The sequence below is a fragment of the Anabrus simplex genome, chromosome 13, assembly GCF_040414725.1.
Source record: "Anabrus simplex isolate iqAnaSimp1 chromosome 13, ASM4041472v1, whole genome shotgun sequence".
NCBI lineage: Eukaryota > Metazoa > Arthropoda > Insecta > Orthoptera > Tettigoniidae > Anabrus > Anabrus simplex.
In genome coordinates, this window is record NC_090277.1 from 77934709 (window position 1) to 77952537 (window position 17829).

The following is a 17829-nucleotide window of genomic DNA, read 5'->3' on the forward strand; positions in this document are numbered from 1 at the left end:
CAGCCTGTGATTACTGGCGGGGGGGGCATTTGAAGGAGAAAGTTTATGCTCGAAAACCATGAGACATCGACATGCTGAAAACAGTAATTTGGAAGAAATTCGTGTCACCGTGTATCAGAAAGCAATGAGCGATTTTCCAAAGTGCTGTCGACTATGCTGTGATGTTAACGGCAAACAGTTTGAGGCAATTATGCGACTCGGTATTGTTGATGCTTTTTATTGCATTGTTGTATGTTGATAGTGTCAGGCCTTGACTTTATAACGGGATCATTCTTTTATTTGTAAGAGTTATAATTCGACATAAGGAATCGATCAAACATACAGCTGTATTTCTGACTCACCCCGTACACTCCAAAATATTAAACCACCAACCTGGAGGTTCCAAATGGTTTAATAAAATACAATTTACAAGTACTCACCTAAAAATTAAAACTTCATCAATCTGGAGGTTCCAAGTCCATTCTACTGGCATCTGAAAGATGACTGCTGACCTATAATAAACCAAAAAATATTAATTATGATAAAAAAATCCACGTAAGGTATCTTTACACTATTAATAAAATGTTGTTGTATTTCTAGGAATGTAAAAGTACTGCCCACTACAGAAGGTTCTTAATACAGGTAAATCCGGTTATAAGCGGATTTGTTATCCACAATTTCCGTTTTAAGTCTAGTGCTGCAATCTGTTAACACTATGTGGAAGATGTAATGCCGTAAGGCGAGTACGCACATGTACACACACTGTAATGTACACAATGTCGCACGCCAAGGTACAGAGCAGGCGCATCTCTACGCGCATCTTCTGTCGTGTCTGTCGAGATGTGAATCATCAGTTCCAGTCAGTAGAGCTGTGAAGTTACACTTAGTATTTAAAATGTTGTAAAAAGGAAAGCAGCATGCATGAAAGTCGTTAGAAACAAAGTTAGAAATTTTGGATTGCCATGAGAAAAGCCAATATAAATGGTTTGTTATTGGACATTTCAGGTCTCCTAGGAGAATTAACATCTATGTCATGAGAAAAGTGAGCGTATTGTTGACATTCAGCGTGCTTTGGGACTTCGGGAATCAACCGTACGAAGTATTCTTGACAATGCAGAATCAATTCGAAAAACTGCTCAATTTTCTACTGACTTAAGTGGGACTAGAGTGACCAAATCTTGCTCGGAAGTGATGGAAAGAATGCTAAGCCATTGACTGAGCATCATAACCAACAACACATGCCTCTCTCTGGAGCTGCTATTCAAGCTAAAGCCAAGAGCTTGTATGGAGACTTAACGAAAAAAAGAGGACGATCCAACACCTTTCTCTGCGAGCTCACGGTTTGATCACTTCATGCATCGTTTTGGCTTTCACAACATTAAAATGACAGGAGAGGCTGTTGCAGCAGATGAAGTTTGAGCAGAGGAATTTAAAAAGAGATTTATGGTGTGCATTACTGTAGTAACGCGCTAGTTTGTGAATCATGGGCAACGTCATGGCCCTCCTTGTGCTCAGGCGGCTGGAAGGGAGCGGCCGTGGCCTTAATTAAGGTACAGCCCCAGCATTCGCTTGGTGTGAAAATGGAAAACCACAGAAAACCATCTTCAGGGCTGCCGACAGTGGGATTCGAACCCACTATCTCCCGGATGCAAGCTCACAGCTGCGCGCTCCTACCGCACGGCCAACTCCCCGGTCTGAAAGAAATTAAACCAGGCCAATCACCTGGACTGGATGGAATATATCCAGAGTTCCTAAAACATCGTGGTCCTAGAACTCTACACTGGCTGGTTAAATTCTTTAATGACATCTTAAGAAATGGTAGATTTCTACCCCTGCTCAAGAGAACCAAAATAGTAGCCATTCTAAAGCCTGGGAAAAATGGAAAATGTCCAGAGGATTATCGTCCAGTCGCACTCTTAAGCATATGCTATAAGCTAATTGAAATAATTAACCTATAACACAATCACAACTACAGCCTTCCAACACATACCAATTGAACAAGCCAGATTCCGACCAAAACAAAGCTGCTGTGAACAAATATTGGCGCTCAAGAGCCACAATGAGAACGGGTTTCAGAACAAGAAGAAGACCATTGCAGTATTTGTTGACTTGACAAAAACCTGTGATACAGTTTGGCGACAAGGAATGATTCTGAAATTCTTGAAGATGATTCCCTGTAAGACCCTTGCGACACTTCTCAACAACATGGTATACAATTGAGAATTTGAGGTACTTTTATATGGCAGCGTGAGCACGCCTTATGTACTGAATGATGGCTTACCACAATGCTCAGTTCTTGCTCTATTACCGTTCAACATCTACACTGCAGATCTCCCAGAAACTACTTCTAGGAAATTCTTATATTCATATATGCAGATACCCAATCCAATGACTTCATAACATCAGAAATTGTACTTAGGGAGGAACTCCATACATTGGACAAATATTTCAATATGTGGCAACTTAAACCTAACCTGAATAAAACTGAAGTTAGCTGTTTCCATCTAGACAATAAAAGAGAGCCAACTACACGCGTCGCATTTGACAGTGCCTACAAGTGAACTGGCGATGGGCGGCTTGGGTACCGTAAACCAACATTCAGCTGATGCTGATGGTTGGCGCAATCATAAATAAAGAGCTCTCGGTTTCAAGAAATCGCCGTTTACAGTGGTTTCCAAATATGAACCACCGCAAATTATGAAACCAGAGATTGGATTAGAGTTTTTCAATTGTTTTTGACCGATAATTTGTTCAGTGAAATTACTAACGAAACCAATCAGTATACGGTAACGATAGTAATAATAATAATGTAAAATAATTTGCCATTAATTGTACATATTGCTTTTATTGGCTCGCGTATAGCTTGCTGTAAACATTTATAGGCCTAAATATATCATTTAAAAGTAAGTGCTATCTCTAAAATCATATAAGATAGAAAGACACATTAAAATAAGAGTAGTAGAGACAACACACAGAACTTTAATTCCAGGGGTAAGGGTTAATCGTCTACTCATGTCACTGCATGCCATCTCACCACTGACAGCTTGGAACTCCTGCTTAGTCAGGCAGCTTGTCTCCTTATTCCTAAATCTTCCCAGCCTAAAGTTTGCAACATTTTCCTAACATTACTCTTTCGTTGGAAATCACTCAGAATAAATTGTGCTGCTTTCCTTTTGATTTTTTCCAGTTCTCACGTAAGCGTTTGATAAAGTGCCATGGAACAAACTGTTTCCACTTCTCACTGAGATAGGTTGCCCACACCGCAAGATACAGCCGTTATACAATTTATTTAAACATCAAAATACAGTTACCAGGTTTGGCAACAAACTAACAGCCCCTGAACAGATACTGAAAGGAGTGAGGCAAGGCTGTCTGCTCTTACTAATCCTGTTTAATGTCTTCGCTGAGAAAATCATTAATGAATCCATAACAAAAACCAAGCTTGGGGTGAAAACAGGAGGGACACTAATGCAGACCATCAAATTTGCCAACGACCAAGCTGTAGTTGCGGGTAGTACAATTTTATCCAAAATCTTGCTAAGGCTGAATTAAAAAGCTAAGTAATTTGGTATGAAAATGAATATTAATAAAGCAAAATTCATGATGTTTAGAAGGAACCCACATGCATTGCACATAATGATCAGTGGTGAGTCTGTACAACAAGTAGCACAGTTCAAATACCTTGGCCAGGTCATAACAGAAAAACTTGTGTCACACAGAAATAAAAACACGAACAGCAATAGCAAAGCGAGCCTTCAGAGATAAACAGTAGCTTCTATGCCAGAAAAAAATGTCCCTCATGTTATGTAAAGGAATAATGAAATCTTATGTTTGGTCTGTTGCGCTATATTGCGCTGAGACCTGGACGTTAACCAAGAGTGATATTAAGAGGCTAGAAGACTTTGAGATGCTTCGATGGACTCTTGGACTGACTCGATGTGACCACATAAGAAATGAAGATGTTCGACAAACGCTTGGCGTCAATCCAATTGTGGAGAAAGTGAGGGCTCAGTTGCTAAAACAGCTCTCCAAGTTGATCCGGGAGGAATACGATCACGTGGAAGGCCTTTAATGCGGTGGACTGACAATATCAAGGCCGACATGAACAACGTTGGTTTAAAACCTGAGGATGTCCACAATAGGACGAAATGGAGGAGATGTAGCAAAACAGCCGACCCCATACTTTGGGATAAACGCTAGGAAAGAGAGAAGGAAGACTTTGAGATGTGTTGGCATCGGCTGCTTGGGTAAGTTAGGTCGAGAAGACCAGCACTGAGGTATTGAACAATGTCCAAGAAAAGAGACAGCTGTTTAGTCAGATTAGGAAGAGACAACTTTGTTGGATGGGAGATAAGCCTCGACATAGGAATATGTTGATCGAAATTTTGGAAGGTAAATTACCAGGAGAAAGAAAGACATTCATGATGACATTTCTAGTGAACTCAGGATGCAGTTGGAGAAGACTCATCGCAGGGGCAAATCAGTCACTGGACTGAATTGCTCTAAGACAAAGAATCAAGTAATCCTGGTGAGTGTCACGTACACTACAACCATACTCTAATTTGGGATGTAACAAGACTTATACACCCTTGCTACAACCTCTAAATACCCTCACTACCATATGAAGAAATCTGTACCCTTTATTTACAATCCCATTACTGTGAATACCCTAACAGAGATCTTTCCTTATATTAAAACGTAGGTACTTACAGAGATCCCCAGAAGGAACTTTCATCCCATCAACACTGTAATTAAAACCAAGAGGACTTTTACTTTTGGTGGGTGAAACTTACAATCTGCCTTTTCCCCCAGTTTGCCATCATAACACTGCCGAGGTCCTTTTGCAGTTGCTAACAAACCTGTATCCTATTTATTAGTCTATATAGTATTACATCATCTGCAAAATGCTTTATTGTGATTCTTTATTCATATAGTTTGTTTAGTCTAGCCATAAATACCGTTAAAAACTATTTTGTGAATACCTGAAATACAAACTTGCTTATTCATTTTACAGATGAACCTTACACCTAGAATTTCATATTTCTTATTCTTAATTTTTCAGTTTAAAAATTCTTCTTTCACCAGTATGCAAACTCCCAATCTCTCCCATCTCTACGATAAACACTCTAGTTCTGGGAGAACTTTTTCGCATCCATGAGATCACAGCGAAGGTTCACCGACAATGCTTTTACATTAATGAGCCAATTTTTACACATCATCTGTCTCAATTTGTGACAAGAATAGTCAACATAATTCCTAACCAGGTGCAAACATCAATAACAACCAACCACTGTTTATATGCAAACAATAATTTCCTCAACACTGTTACAAGAATCACAGGTCATTAACAGGAAGTTTAATGAAAACAAGTACTCACCATAATTTGAAACTTCACCAATCTGGAGATTCCAAGTCCATTCTGTTGTCAAGAGAGAGAAGACTGGCTGACGTCATCATCCTGTTCCAGCTCCAGCTTCCCGGGTGTGGTGACTGGCTAACCTATAATTTAAAAAAAAGTTAGGTTTATCAGATATGGTTTTAAAAATATCCATGTAAGGGCCACTACACACAGAAAGCTAACCTAAGCAATGCCAAGCTAAATTTTACAGGAGGCGACTTTCATAGCTGCAGCTGGCTTCACGTACGATCACTTTCTTACCTGGCGTCTAGTAAACAGTCATTTTTATATGTGTGGCTTTCGTGAATTACCTCAATACAGCAGCTATTATATTGCATAAACTGTTTCTGTGTTTGTTAAGCATCATGGAAGGCAAAGGATAAAACACCATTTGAAAAGATACAAGAATATTGCTTTTACCTACATTTTAACCTTCATTCTATAACTTGGGCACTCATATTCATTTTTTCTTAACAGAGCGAAGTTCACGAAACAGTTCCTGATTTAGACAAAAGTAATTTTTAATTTTTCATCATTTCCCTGCAATGCTTGAATCAAATGATTGAATTCACCACGAATATCTTCCTCCAATTTCATGTACATGGAATCTTTTCCTCTTTCTTTGTCCTTGATGGCAGCGGCCTATAAAGAAGCCATCTTTAACGGGCGACCTACCATAGCATAGCTTAAAGTAGCTTATCTGTGTGTGGCGGCCTTAAGGGTGTTCCGTACTATATTTCAGACTAGTTGTTACCAGGAAAAAGAACCATGCATCCTGATCTGGTGATGTTTTGGCAGGTTTGGTACGTTGAGGGGCCAGTGAAGGTATTGATATTTTCTTCCAATAGGAAAGCTGGTTTCAACCGGTCTATTGAATTAAACTTAGTTGATCCATTGACACTACACCTTCCTCACAAAACCATTAAGGTGTTGCCTTAGAGGAAATGTACTATCTGCGAAACTTTTAGTGACACTTCGTTAAGTGAGATATACTAATTTTAAAAATTAACCCGTTTTTCACTTTTTTCACCCCGCAACCCTGCCTAAGTTAATTTTTCTTTGCTTTTAAGGGAGATTTCAAATGCCAATTTTAAATCTGTAAACTGTTAAGTTTTTGAGATATAGACATACTCATTTAGACACTCCCCCCCTCTTTCACCCCTTAGTGACGGAATATTAAAAAATCCTCCCTTAGTCAGCCCCTACACCCCCCTCCCCCTCTTTCACCCCTTTGTGATGGAATATTAAAAAATCCTCCCTTAGTCAGCCCCTACACTGTAATATAAATGTATCCTCAAAATTTCATTCCTTTGTGTCCAGTAGTTTTGGCTCGATGATGACGAATCAGTGAGTGAGTGAGATAGGACATGTTATTTTATTTATAAATAGATGTGAGCACTTCTATTGCTAGGAATATCTAAGTACTGCCCTCTCTCTCTTTTCTCAGTGTTCGACATGTTAGCTGCCATGCTACATTTGGCGACGCCCACTAAGGTGCCATTTTGAATGAAACATGGTTTCTCCTTACAGTATTTCCTATTTTTACTGTGAATGTGTACTGATAACAAACCATAAACCGATCAGGTTGGCACATTTACTTAACGCTAGAATTTGCAATGTTAAATCTTGTGGTAGCAGCTGCTACTTGTCTAAATAAAATATGAGTTTTATATAACTACGTAAAGCTAATACATTGAGGATTGTCGTGTTTTCACTAGGAAAAAGTACAGTCTGTTCCTAAATTCAAAATAATAATAAAATTTTGATCATATGTACACAAAACTAAAAAATGTCAAAAACAAACTGAGATATACCTGTAATGCATTAGCAAACGTTTCAACACTCTGAGAGGTATATTCTTGAAAATATTAGGGAAATGTATTGGCATGTCCTGCTCAGGAGGCCTGACCTTAGACCAAGTTCTTACGACAGGCTGCTGTAAAGGCTGGCTCGTCTTCACTTTCACTTTACGATATTTGATGCAAAGAAATAGCTTATGCATATTCTGAATTGGACTCGGAATCTGTTGGTTCATTCCCCACATCCTCAAAATCAGATTCATCACTTTCATCTTTTTGCCATACTTCATCACTAATTTTCCTTAATGAAGGCGCCAATATTTAGACACACATTGTACTAAAAATGTATACAATCAAGCAAATGACAAGACATACACAGATGTCAGTAACTCACAGCGAACGAGAATCTATGAAATAAAATGAAAAAGAAAGCAAAGTAGAGCCCGTGAAGGTTTGTTTACAAACAATACAGTAATGGCACTCAAACATCATCATCATTGTCCCACTCCAGTCGCCTGGGTGTGGTTAACAAGCCTCCTCCACTCCTTTCTGTCCTTCCACGTTTCCTTCTCCACTACTTCTACCACATCCAATCCAGCTTCTCTAATGTCCTTCCAAATCTGATCCATTCACCATCTTCTCGGTCTTCCAACTGGTCTCTTTCCCTTAATTCTCTTATCAATTCCCTTCTTGCTACCAGTTCCTTTCCCATATTTTTTTACATGTCCGAACCATCTCAGTCGTGCTTTCTGTATCTTCTGTACTAACAGTTCTATTTTAGCTCTTCTCTGATTTTAATATTTTGTATTGTATCTATGTCTTCTTATCTTTTTAACCAATATTCTTAAAAATTTCAATTCTACTGCTTGGATCTTACTATCTTGTATCTTGTTAATTACCAGCGTTTCTAGTCCATATGCACATTTGGTATGAAATACTGTTTATATAATGTAAATTTTGTTCTCTTGGGTACTTAGTCATCCCATAAAAGCTCTCTGACTTGATGATAAAATATTGTACCTTTACTTAGTCTGTTATTAATTTCAGGGTTGATTTCATAAGTTCCATTAATAATGCTACCCAGATACGTAAACTGTTCCACATTCTCTAACTGTTCTCCATCTATGTTCACTTGGCTTCTTTTTCTCTTTTTCACAGTGCATTACCGGTACTACAGTTTTCTTTTTACTAATTACCATTCCAAACTCCTTAAGATTTTCATTCCAAATGTCCAGTCTCCTTTGTACTCCCTTTTCTCCCTTTTCCGAAATCACCACATCATCTGCAAATACCAAAGCATTCACTTCATCACTACTGATACTCTGTTTTATGATTTCATCCATCACTATAATAAATGGGAGATTTGGCGCGAGAACTTAGAGCCACACGGTTTGCTTATTTTCACAATATCAAAGTCCATCAGTGATTATGTACATGCAACCAGGGAGCTCGCTGGCTTGAGATCCGAAACTGAACGTCGTAGCCCGCCAAGAGTGGTCGCCAACTAAAATTTCTTATGCTGCCAAATGCAGGCTCTTACCTGGCCACTAAGCCTTCCACAGCGAATGGGTCCCTTCGCCATCCATCATTACATCTCCCCGCTGAAAAAAATTGTAATGTCAAATAGTTCGTTCTAATTCTTAATTTCATCTTTGTCGTAGCTATGTAAAATCATATGTTGACCCAATCAGTAACATCGCATATGGCATAATTTTGTAAGTGTTCTATGCTTTGTAGCAGACCGAGTCGGTGACAGCGTTACATTATCAGATTACCAAAGAGTCTCAAGATATACCGTGGTTAATATTTTTCCACGCTAGAATACATGCATTTAGAATAAGAATTCCATTTCACATTAACTAGCAACCAGCTGTTGTCGACCTGGTTTAGGTATTAATAAATATCTATAATGCCTGTCTGATTGGATCCCCACGGCAGCTAACATATTAATAAAATGCAATTTACAAGTACTCACCTAAAAATTAAATTTCAGCCATCTGGAGGTTCCAAGTCCATTCTGCTGGCAACTGATAGATGACTTCCTGACCTATAATAAACCAAAAAATATTAGTTATGATAAGAAGATCCATGTAAGGGTTTTTTACACCACATATCAGATGTATTTTCATTTATTATAGGAATGTCTTAAACCCTCTCCCTAACATACTGTACTAACTTATGCGGTAGTGAAAAAGGAATCACAGCCCGTCACATGTCGTACATGTCATACCTGAGTTTTAGGAGCGGGTACCTCTGCCATCTTTTGGTGAATTTTAGAGTTAACTACTGGCACTCTTAGCACGGAGGATTTAGAAAAGATTGCTATGTATCATAATGTTTATTCATCTTTGCATAGTAGTTTAAATGCCTTTGGAAATATGTGACGCATGTATCAGGGCAAGGCCGCACTTGAGGTAAACTGAAATGACGGCTCGCTGTTACTGATGAGGAAATACCATAGCTTTGCAGGACAAATGTGTTGAGTGGTGGTAGTGATTTTGAAATAGAAATCGAAGGATTTGAAGATGAGGAGTGTTAAGTGCAGGAAGATGACGGACCTCCATTGGCGAAGACAAATTACGCCTACGCCTGTACAATGGTCTAATAATTTGGGTTATATCATACTCGATATACACACTGAATATCCAGGTGTTTTACACAACTTACAGGTAGGATCAAGTGTGTTCGACTAGTATTCATTGTATTTTGGTGAGGACTTTTTTCAACATTCGGCAGACAATACAAACAAGTATGCGAAAATAAAGCAACAAAATAAAGAGGATTGAAAATGGGGACCTACAAGTACATAATTTGTATTATAGTAAAAATGAATTTTTCAAAATGAAATATGCCCTTAGAAATAAAAAAAGAACTGGTATATTTGAACAATGAGTTACGTCTCTCTGGCTGTTCTAATCGCCCGCTATAAATTTTCAAAATTATTTTAATATGCCCAATTTCGGTTAGTGAAATTTTAATTTTCCTTTGCCACATTGTTACATGCATAAATTACAGGTATACAGGAGTAGTAGTTTTATATTTATCACTGTTCAAATGTTGGCTCTACAGATCTGGAGTGGTTAAGAGAAAAAAGATGTCTGGAAAGCTGCATTTGAGTAGCCTCAAAGATCCGAGGGAGAGAGTTAAGAACTGCCAACTACTGAAGGTTCTTAATGTTTTATAAAATACAATTTACAAGTGAAGGTGAGTCAGAAATACGGCTATACGTCTGATCGATTGCTGATGTTTGATTATAACTTACAGATTGAAGAACGGCACCGTCAGAGCGCCAAGGCTCCATTTTGGCTGAAGATGACACTAAAGAGCGTTGAAACTAGTTCCAAGTAAAAATATGTTGTAAATAAACATTATAGCATTTATTTGTATTGAATAGGTGGACCCTTTAAGTTACCTATCTTACTTTCTCAGTTCAATACGGACAAAAAATGTAATTCTTAGATTTAAAAGGCTCCTTACGATCGACACACAATAATGCAACAACAAAATCGGTTACATTGTTAACCAAAATGGCACAGAATATGCAGCAGCAAGTTACTGTAGCTGCATAGGAGACTGCTTTTCAGAACGATCATGAAGCTGCGAGACGCGTGAGACGTGATTCTAACACAACATTGGTACTGCTGACTGTAGGAAATCAACACGCCAAGGTGCACATGAACTTGACATAAGTGAGTCCAGTGTCTCTCGTGTTTTGAGACGTGAGAAGTACAGGACTTTCAAGCCGATTTGTGTTCATGAACTGAGTGACGATGACTCTGACAGGCGGTTGCAACTGTGTGAATTTGTCATAATGGAATGTGAAACTGACGAATCTTGGTTTGTATTTTTCAGACGAAGCTGTGTTCCAGGTGAATGGGAATGTTAATTGACACAACTAGGCTATTGCGGCAAGGGAAATTTGAGTTGTGAATTACCAAACAGGTGGGTGGGAAGGAGAGGGCCGACAGAATGGCCAGCTTGCTCTCCCAATTTCACAGCCTGTGATTACTGGCGGGGGGGGGGCATTTGAATGAGAAAGTTTATGCTCGAAAACCATGAGACATCGACATGCTGAAAACAGTACTTTGGAAGAAATTCGTGCCACCGTGTATCAGAAAGCAATGAGCGATTTTCCAAAGTGCTGTCGACTATGCTGTGATGTTAACGGCAAACAGTTTGAGGCAATTATGCGACTCGGTATTGTTGATGCTTTTTATTGCATTGTTGTATGTTGATAGTGTCAGGCCTTGACTTTATAACGGGATCATTCTTTCATTTGTAAGAGTTATAATTCGACATAAGGAATCGATCAAATATACAGCTGTATTTCTCACTCACCCCGTACACTCCAAAATATTAAACCACCAACCTGGAGGTTCCAAACGGTTTAATAAAATACAATTTACAAGTACTCACCTAAAAATTAAAAATTCACCAAGCTGGAGGTTCCAAGTCCATTCTGCTGGCACCTGAAAGATGACTGCTGACCTATAATAAACCAAAAAATATTAATTATGATAAAAAATCCACGTAAGGGATCTTTACACCATTAATCAGATGTTTGTTCTATTTCTAGGAATGTCAAAGTACTGCCCACTACAGAAGGTTCTTAATACAGGTAAACCCGGTTATAAGAGGAGTTGTTATCAGCAGTTTCAGTTTTAAGTCTAGTGCTGCCATCTGTTAACAGTACGTGGAAGATGTAATGCCTTCAGGTGAGTACACACATACGTGCCAAACACTGTAATGTACACAACGTTGCACGCCAAGGTACAGAGCAGGCACATCTCTACGCGCATCTTCTGTCATGTCTGTCGAGATGTGCATCGTCAGTTCCGGTCAGTAGAGCTGTGATGTTACACTTAGTATTTAAAATGTTGGGTAAAAGAAAGGCAGCATGTATGAAAGTCGTTAGAAACAAAGTTAGAAGTTTTGGATCGCTATGAGAAAAGCCAATATTAATGGTCCGTTTTTGGACATTTCAGGTTCCCTAGGAGAATTAACATCTATATCATGAGAAAAGTGAGTGTATTGTTGAAATTCAGCGTGCTTTGGGACTTCGGGAATCTACCGTACGAAGTATTCTTGACAATGCAGAATCAATTCGAAAAACTGCTCAATTTTCTACTGACTTAAGTGGGACTAGAGTGACCAAATCTTGCTCGGAAGTGATGGAAAGAATGCTAAGCCACTGGACTGAGCATCATAACCAACAACACATGCCTCTCTCTGGAGCTGCTATTCAAGCTAAAGCCAAGAGCTTGTATACAGACTTATCGAAATAAGAGGACGATCCAACACTTTTCTCTGCGAGCTCACGGTTTGTTCACTTCAAGCATCGTTTTGGCTTTCACAACATTAAAATGACAGGAGAGGCTGTTGCAGCAGATGAAGTTTGAGCAGAGGAATTTAAAAAGAGATTCACGGTGTGGGTTACTGTAGTCACGTGCTAGTTCGTGAACCATGGGCATCGGCTGAGAGGCCTAGTAAGTGGTCAAGAGAGTCGGGATACCAGTTGCTACGGAATGGAAGTGGGCATCTCGAACATATTCTGAGCCATGGCCCTCCTTGTGCTCACGCGGCTAGGACTATACAATCTACCGATGGTCCCTAACCCATTAGAGGAGAGATCCTCACTGAGGCTGTATGTAAAAAGGGCAGCATCCTGCTTGACAAATTTACAGAGTTCAGAACATTTTAAGCAAGCACCGCGCCTACGGCAGTAACGGAGTACCACTCCCATTTGACAGGCGAGGGACTGCTTGGAAACAACTTGGCCAGCGACATGGAATTCGATGGGGAGCTATCAATATTAATGGGGCTTGCGGAAGAAAGAAAGCAGAAGTGGCTGAGTCTGCAAAGAGGATGCATCTGGATGTGCTAGGAGTAAGTATTATTTGGATAAGGGGAGATAACGAAGAAGAGATGGGAGATAAAGTGCACTTGATAGGTGTTCATCAGGAATACTACCGCATGCAACATAGTTTCTGTTAGGCATGTAAATGAGCGAATGATGAGGGCAGTTGGAGGAATTAGGACGAGAACTGTCTCAGTGTATTCCCCATGTGATGGTGCAGATGAGGATGAGTTTAACATCGTAGTCACGGTAGTGTATCCAATAATAAGATCAACACCTCTACCCAGCTGGAACTTTGATAAAGCACACTGGGAAGCTTTTACTAATGAATTGGACTATAACATTCAGTGGATTCCAACAATACTTGACTATTATAAGTGATTTGTTGGTTTAACATGCTCCATAACAAAGAAGCACATTCCTAGAGGATTTTGGAAATAATATATCCCTGGTTGGAATAGAAGATATGATGAGTTATATAAAGAATACAAGTTAGCAATAGAACTGCAACTGCCGACGGAACTATTGCACTGCTTGGATTCTTCCAGAAAAGAGAAATGGAATTCAATGTTGGCTAGTATAAATTTCCAACATTCAAGTAGAAAAGCATGGACTCTTCTGAGAAAACTTGGAAGTAGCACACCTAGATATATTAATAAGAGTTCAGAAGTAACTCCAGGAGATGTAGCCAATAGAATTGTCAGTCTTTCCAAGAGACCAGATGTCAATAAAAATGAAACTCAAAAACTCAAAAACGAGCCAAGAACCAGACTATCTCTGGCTAACATAACCTCCCAATTCTCAGGAGAATTCACTGTTGTAGAATTTTCAACAGCTCTGAAAGATTTTTTTTTTTTTGCTAGTGCCTTTACGTCGCACCAACACAGATAGGTCTTATGGCGACGATGGGAGAGGAAAGGCCTAGGAGTTGGAAGGAAGCGGCCGTGGCCTTAATTGAGGTACAGCCCCAGCACTCGCTTGGTGTGAAAATGGAAAACCATGGAAAACCATCTTCAGCGCTGCCGACAGTGGGATTCGAACCCACTATCTCCCGGATGCAAGCTCACAGCCGCGCGCTCCTACCGCACGGCCAACTCCCCATTCTGAAAGAAATTAAACCAGGCAAATCAGCTGGACTGGACGGTTTATATCCAGAGTTCCTAAAACATTGTGGTCCTAGAACTCTACACTGGCTGGTTAAATTCTTTAATGACATCTTAAGAAATGGTAGAATTCTACCCCTGCTCAAGAGAACCAAAATAGTTGCCATTCTAAAGCCTGGGAAAAATGGAAAATGTCCAAGGATTATCGTCCAGTCGCACTCTTAAGCATATGCTATAAGCTAATTGAAATAATGATCTATAACACAATCAAAACTACAGCCTTCCAACACATACCAATTGAACAAGCCAGATTCCGACCAAACAAAGCTGCTGTGAACAAATATTGGCGCTCACCAGCCACACTGAGAATGGGTTTCAAAACAAGAAGAAGACCATTTGTAGTATTTGTTGACTTGACAACAGCCTGTGATACAGTTTGGCAACAAGGAATGATTTTGAAATTCTTGAAGATGATTCCCTGTAAGACCCTTGCGACACTTCTCAACAACATGGTATACAATTGAGAATTTGAGGTACTTTTATATGGCAGCGTGAGCATGCCTCATGTACTGAATGATGGCTTACCACAATGCTCAGTTCTTGCTCTATTACCGTTCAACATCTACACTGCAGATCTCCCAGAAATTACTTCTAGGAAATTCTTATATTCATATATGCAGATACCCAATCCAATGATTTCAAAACATCAGAAATTGTACTTAGGGAGGAACTCCATACATTGGACAAATATTTCAATATGTGGCAACTTAAACCTAACCTGAATAAAACTGAAGTTAGCTGTTTCCATCTAGACAATAAAAGAGAGCCAACTACACACCTCAAGTGGAATTCAAAGGCCAACGATTAAAATATAATCCTTGCCCAAGATATCTGGGCATCACAATGGACCAGACACTGGCGTATAAACAACATCTTCATATGACTGCAGAAAAGATAAGAACAAGAAACAACCTCTTGCGTAATCTCAGTGTCATATGACAATCACTCAGTGATGTATTCACCTCCACTCTCTATGACCTTCTGCCAACGTTCAGGTAGCAGTTGAATGCCTTGCCTGTAGAACGGTTTTGGTTTTAACCGGAAGAAATCTGTTAGCCATTGGTCAAGAGAAGCTTTGTCAGGAAACACGTGCCCCTGAATGTGGTTAGAAAGAGGGCGAAAAAGATGGAAATCTCAGGGGGCAAGGTCAAGGCAATACGCAGGATGAGGAAGAGGTTTTCAACCAAGTTCAGCATTCACACCGTCAACTGCCATCTAGTGCTTCTGACTCGAATAAAGAAAGAAAGAAAGACCGTCAACTGCGCTGTATGTGGACGAGCGTTATCATGGAGCAATAAGACTGGTTGTTGTCTTTGTCTTTTGTTGTCAATAGCAACGGCAAGTCGTCTTTGGCTGGTCACTATACACAGCAGAGGTAATCGTTATGTTCTTTGGAAGAATTTCAAGGTGACACATCTTTGTTCCACCGAACACGTAGCATGATTTTCTGTGGATGGCCACTATCCTTGGCACGGGGAGTTGCTTTTCTTTGATAGGCTGAGCCACTCTTTCCTCTTCTTCATGTTGACACACAGGCACCATTTCTCGTCATTGGTGGCAATGTTCGAAAGGAATGCTTCGTGCCTATTACAAGCCAATCGGTGCTGGGCAAGCAATGACAAACAGATGTTTACTCGTTGATTTCTGTTACTGTCAGTTAGCACATGCGGTACCCATATACCCAATCTGTACCTTACCCATCGAATACAAATGGCGTACAATAGGTGACTGATCATATTAAAAAAACTTGCGCCATTTCCCACACTGTTTCACGAGGATTCTCATGAAGCAACTCATTCAAGCTATTTTCGTCTAAATCTGATGGTCTTCCAGAACACGGATCATCAGACAAGTCAAACCGCCCTGCTCGAAAGCGGGGGAAACCATTTTTGTGCTCTTCTTTTTCAGCAATCGCTTCATTCCCGTACACTTCCACAAATTGTTCTCGCAGCTCCTGCTGCACTGGATCCTTGGTTACACTCTACTAAAAGCTGGGTACTACAGCTAGTGTTTTATAAAATACTACTTACAAGTACTCACGATAATATTAAAAGTTACCGATCCGGAGCTTCCAAGTCCATTCTCCTGGCACCTGAGAGAAGATCTGCTCTCCTATAATAAAATAAAAATAGTTATGAAAAAAATTGATGTAAGGAACTTTTATTATTATATTATTTTTTATACAATTTACTTTACGCTGCACCGAGACAGGTAAGTCCTATGTGAATGTGTCGAAAATGCTCACTTTTCTCAACTCGACATTCCATATCTGTTCGTTTGAAATATACACAAATAATACATTCACAATCAAGGAAACCTGTGTTTCACAGCACACAAACTCCAAACTCAGCTAGAACAATGGAAAACGATAAGCAATCCCTTCACGCCGCATTGTTGCAAACCCAAAAGAATACTGCACGAACTTATGCATCGACCCTATAGATTCTCAATCAAGAATGCTAGAGTGGAGAGAAGTGAGTACTTCACTAAGATAAGATTCATATTCCAAGTTTTTAAGGATTTAAACAGAATTTAAGGACATCATTGAAGCAAGTTTATGCGTACAGCTTCATCAATTGAGTTTATTCCTAACTTGGTCTTTATCTCCTTACTCTGAGTACCCTCCTGCCATTGTTCTCACCTGCATTACCTTTACTGCACCTTGCTTCAATCTCTCTTACTATACTACTATACTTCTTGTCAGAATACATCAGCATGACACCAAACTTCCGACGAAAGAGTGGAGAGTGCTGAATGCGACAACTACCGATGATATATAAGTAATAACAATAACAACGTAAACGTTTCCACCTTTTCAATACTAAAATATATTCACAAAATTATAAATTACACGGTACTAGTTTCGACCCATCTAGGGGTCATCATCAGCTGTATTGAAGCAAAGATCACTTTTGGCGAAATCCTAAGAAAATGTTATTTTAAAGAATAACAAGTGAATGTGGTAGATGAAATGAGATGTTATTATGGTAATAGTTAATAATACAAGGAATATACATACTAAGAGGTTTTTAACAAAGAATAAAGTATAAATGGGGTGTTGTAAAAATTATAATCATGGAAATCAGTAAGTTCTTGTATTGAAATGACATATATAAAATTATATATGGCTTAGGAAGAGGGCTTAAGGAGGGGCTGAAGGGTACGGGAGAAAGTGTAATTGTCTCGGAAAAGTACCTTTGATTAAATTTAGGATTGAGTTTAGGTTGGCTGCATTATTGTTTCTGAGGAAAGTGATAAATAGATCGAAGAGTATGTTGGGTTTCTCTGAGATTTCATTGAGATTGTGACTGGTGTTAAAGTATTGGTCTAGGTGTATGTAGTAATTTTCCATTATGTTGAGTAAAGGGCCCTTGTTTGCTAATACAAGGATGACCATGTCTTGTTCAATATTGGTGAAATTATGGTTTTAATCTTGCATGTGTTGGCCAATGGCTGAAAACCTGTTGTATTTTATTGCGTTAGTGTGCTCGTGGTATCTGATAATGAAGTTTCTTCCGGTTTGCCCGATGTAGGTTTTTTTACAGGTGGTACATTTGATCCTATAAACTCCTGATTTTAAAAAACTGCTGGTCTTGTTGATGTGTGAAGTATTGTATAAAACTTTCATGTTCT

General features: G+C 39.3%; 1 long non-coding RNA gene across 1 annotated transcript in view; it reads right to left on the reverse strand.

Moving 5' to 3' along the window:
* LOC137502895 (uncharacterized) overlaps positions 1-11716 on the reverse strand; it is a 59562-nt gene extending 47846 nt beyond the window's left edge. The window contains exons 1-3 of the long non-coding RNA XR_011018905.1: positions 11593-11716; positions 9152-9223; positions 5357-5478 (exon numbers count right to left, since the gene is read on the reverse strand). This is a non-coding gene — a long non-coding RNA (uncharacterized lncRNA). The remainder of the gene's footprint in view (positions 1-5356; positions 5479-9151; positions 9224-11592) is intronic.
* Positions 11717-17829: the final 6113 nt, after the last annotated feature.